We start from the raw sequence: 4,904 nt of genomic DNA, 5'->3' as shown, positions 1-4,904 counted from the left end.
AGCTGATTCAAGAAAACGGCGCCTACGATACATAGTTAGCCTTTTATCTTTCCCCTTTGTTATTCCCCTGTCCATTTGACTTCCTTCAGCTTCTGACATTCCTGCCATACATACCCAACCCTGCATCTTCTCAGACACTGATGTACGGGAAAGTCAAGCCTAGACGGACAGCTGCTCCCCTTGCTGTAACTTTGTGGGCGAGTGACAGGGCTGGGAGTGCTGCCAATAATGCTGTTCAAGCACAGTGATGCCCCTGTTTTCTCACCATGGAGGAATTACCTCACCTGATTGCATCTTCCCTACAGAGTTGAACTGTCATGTTGCATTTATCTCTGATAAAAAGTGCTTGGGTGAGGCCAATCATGGCTTATTTGTGTGCAAATAAATTCATGATTATACTACATCTTACTGGGGCTGCCTTCCTAAAAGCTGAAAATAGTTTATGAAGGTTCTTTCCGAGTTGTATTTTTAGGTTGGATATGCCCTGATTTGGACTTTGTCCTTTCACTTCCTTTTTGTTTGTGTCTTATGTAACTACTTAGTGTCTGATTTGAAGCCTAAAGCTGGATTGCTGAACACCATAGTGATTGACATTGCAACTCTTTTTCAGCATACATGTAATCACAATATTTAAATGAAAACCTCTTTAATTTGACAGAGCTTCTAGCTAAAACCACATAATTGACTTCAAAAATGACTTCATTCTTAAAAAAAGAATCCCTAAAATAATGAATGACAGGCTGAGAGTAACATGGGAGGGTCTGGTCCAGTGGGTTTTCATCTGATCTAAATAAAAGGTCATGCTTTCAGAATGTCCTCATTGCTGATACTCCTATATTAAAATGAGTTAGCCTAATCAATACGATAGATGAATCGATAGATAATCCTGAACATTGTGCTGTATATTGAACATTACGAAGGACAGCCTGAATTCCCCTCTTAATATAACAATGGCCAAAAACTTTGAAGGCCTTTTGCTCAAAATTGTGTCTTGGTTACAGTCATTACAATACTGTATGATATATATTATGGTCAATATTTGGGGTAGAAAGACAATAACGGTATAATTAGAAAGCTAAGAAGTGTTTGGTCTTGTTGTGACTGATTTCAATAGAGAAGGTCACATATTATTGTTTGACATAGCAGCATTTAAAATAGATATACAAAAAACTGAAAACTTGGCTTTAAACAAATGAGTTTTCTCCTTGAAGTTTATTGAAGCCACATTCAGTTTACATAAGGATGGTTTTCACCTCTCCTTTAGGCTACACTGTGTCCTCTCTGCCATATGTGGTGGTTGTGATGGGGGATATGTAAAGGAGGGTTTATGCAACAGTGTATGCAACAGGGGGACCATAGGGACAACAAAAGTGAGAAACTTCTACACATACAGATGGATAAGCATTGGAGAAAAGGTAACAAGGGTTTGAAAGGGCAGAGAAGGTTTTGAAATGCTGTCATAGAGGCTATCCATAAAGAACTGATCAAACTATTTTATATATTCCAAACTGATGCAGCTAAAAGAGCTGTCTTCTCTTTCCGAAGAATATCTGGGGACTCCATTTTCCATGCGCTTAGTCAAATACCAAAACAGGACTCTGTTTTTGCCTCGGGGTCCAAATTACACAGTAGCTGTCTAAATTTCAGAAATGGCTAGCAGTCACTTTGGCACAGCTCATCATTGTCAAACTAACGCTTTAAGCTGGGCAGCAGCAAAAATTGAGAAGTACAAATGTTTTGCGCTTACAAAGGACTGTCGTCTTGAAAATCTCCACAAAAAAAGGATGTGCAGATGGAACACTGTTTGTTTCTCTTTAGGCAAATAGAGCTGGTTGTGTTTGAACCAGTTATTGCATACTCGAGTACAGAAGTGCGTAGTTGGAGAAAAGGAACAGTCAAAAAGCAATTTTGATCCGAATCGAGACAGGATGGGATTCATTGTGCTTTTCTGTCTTCCTTTATCTTTGGTCCTTGTATCGTAGTCACCCATTTAGGGTGCGAGCATATTACCTCATATTGAAGTATTCTGTAAGTGCACAAAATATCTTTATAACACACTACAGGAAAGGGAAACTCCAAAAAGCAGAGAAGGGCCTATTTATTGTGGTTCTTATTTAGCTCTTTATCTGCACTGTCCGTTTGCAGTTACAACGTAAAGGTATCTGCTGTGTGAAGAATTAAGGATTTCTGATTGTGTTTTAGGTTTTCGGAAAGGGTTGACAAAAGACACAAGCTTTTGAATACCACTCTGACTAACCTTCTGTGGCTAGTAACGGTTGCTAAGCTCTAGGATTGGACAATTGCTGCTCAGGGGTTTTTGTGAACGGTAATTTACCTGAGAGGACCCGATTGTCCCATACTACACACTGTTTCCATGGTAAAACTGTTCAAATCCTACCCGAGAGCACGCTGTCACATGAGGCATCTCCCAAAAACTCAGACAAAGGAATAACTGTATTCATGTTACACTATTTGAAAATTGGTTCCACTCATTATCAACTTATCAGAAATGTGCAGCCCATCTTTGGGTAGTTTGTTTTTACTCTATGCAAGAACTATTTTCTGAAGTGTGTGTGCGTGTCTTTCTGTTTATTCCCGGGAGGGTTCGGGGAAGGGGAGTGCATCAGATAATACGGCAGAACAAGAGCATGGCAAACAGGATCCTCCACACTGAGTGCCCGTCTGACCGTGCATGACACCAGAACATGGTGTTCACAGTACCACGGGAGAGGAGAAGGAAAAAAGACACAGTGATAGCAGCCAGGTGGGAAAAGAGACTGATGGTTGTGCAAGAAAATGAGTGGGTAAAATAGAGATGAAGAACATTTATCGTAAGGGTTCATAACAGTGAGCTGAGTCAGATTCTGTTAGCTGTCAGCCACTGGAGCATATGTTGTACCGACTGCTAAATTAGCCGAAACATCAAGCCAATCGCAGGATCATTGCACAAGGCTAATTATACCATTCAGTACTCAAAGCGGCATTCAAAGACATCTTGTAAATATTTTATGAATGAAAAAACCCTTTGTACTCACCTCCAAAGAGTGCTCTCAGTGACGCTGCCAATATGAAAGTCGTACAGCTTGGTGAGAATCAGGATCACCTGTAAAGAGAGGAACAAGTACCATTAATATCTCGGTATAAGGCATTTAATAGAGGTAGATGGGAAACTTGACTGATATCAACACCAAAGAATATTGAGTCGTCTAATGCCAGGTTTTGGGATATTCCCAAAGTGAAGGAGTTAAAGCATCTTAAGGTCTTGTTCTCAAGTGAAGGTAGGATGAAACAGCAGTTGGGTTGGTGCACCATCAGTAGGTGCATACACTGTACTGGACTGATGAGCAAACTTTGACTGAAGCTCTCAATGTCAGTTTACCTACTTTCCCAATTTAACTTGTTATACCTGCAAATATAGGTCCTTAGTTTTGGGTAAATAAACTGAGATAGGCGAAGTATGATTCCAGACATCATGAATAGAAATCTCAAACAATTTTATATTTTGGGAAATACAAAGTTAAACTTAATCTTTCCGTTTTCTTTTGTTGTCAAATGAGAGAATACCACTTTCATTTCTTACACTTATTATGATGTACACAATTTAATACTGGCAACTTCTAATTATGGGAAATACAAAAACGTATTTTAAAACTACAATTTCCAGTAGTGACGTGCCATAGAACATGTTGCGAAACAAAATAGCCAGCAGTCCTGGGGGATGGGGGCTGGGCCCGTTCGACTCCAGTTTTGGATAGTCTGGCGTGGTTCCATTCCATTTCAAAGAGCTGTTTGACACTCGGCGTAACCTTGTTGCACTGCCACTCCAACATCCAATCACAGAGCTTGAGGACTAATCACGACGTTTGTAAAGCAAAGCGGATGTTATAGTCCCAAACGATAGCTGAAGATTCTGGGTAGTGTAGTGTCTTCGGAAACTCTGTAGTGTCTAAACTCCGAAAAAACTATTTGTTTCTCCGAATCGAAGGTTAAAAACACAAAAGACGGATGTTTTTTAGTGAATGAGTAATGCAGATGCTCACTGTGTAATCATTTGAAAGTGAGGGGAATACTTCCGGTTTTATTCTGAAAACTTCAAGACCGGAAATACTGTTTTCACCCTGTGAGGGTTGACGCCAACTTTACGTGGACGCTGCGGAAAGACGTTGTGTACACGTTCTCCTGGCGAGACCTCAAATCATCTTCGTAATATCTATCAAACTATAGATCCTACACATCGACTGGACGTGGATTCTAAAAGTGCAATATACACTTCTCTCTAGAAATCTATTCAACAAGCATTTTAATGGCCAAACTATTCCACAATTTAGGATTTTCCAGAGAGGGTTTGTGAATAAACTACCCTCCGGAGCGTTTGCAATCAACGGGAGCATGTTGTTTCTTACACGACCACTAGAGATGCTACACTTTAAAACGTGACTATATGTCGTAATAAGCTGCTGAACAATCAACCTATTGGTCGTTTTGTGTAGGGGGACAGGCTGTGCAATGTTCTAGTAGTAGTAGAATCTCATGTTGGGGGGTAGTGTTTTGCATAATTAGTTCTGTCCAACCAGAGCTGTGTATGCCACTTTGAAACTTAGTTTTTCTCTTGATGGAGCATGCTGCCATCCTTGCCCCTGCGGAAAAGCCTGATCCAACACTCTACTCACAGCTTTGGTCTCTGCTCTTTTTGGAGAGATAATCAGCAGGCGGGGCACTTTGATAAGCACTGTGCAAGTCCTCAGAGCAAATAACAAGACATGAAGGCCAAGTCTGCCATGACAGGCATCAGTGGTCAGCTGTGATCCTCCACTCTGGAGTGAAGCTTTGTTGCACAGAGAGCCCGCTGGGGGGTTGAAACTTACAAGAGAGATGAGAGGTAATACACTCAACTAGGGGTGGGT

This window comes from Notothenia coriiceps, unplaced genomic scaffold (assembly GCF_000735185.1).
Source record: "Notothenia coriiceps isolate Sejong01 unplaced genomic scaffold, NC01 NC01_scaffold00026100, whole genome shotgun sequence".
In the NCBI taxonomy this organism is placed as follows: Eukaryota; Metazoa; Chordata; class Actinopteri; order Perciformes; family Nototheniidae; genus Notothenia; species Notothenia coriiceps.
This window is presented reverse-complemented; position numbering follows the sequence as displayed.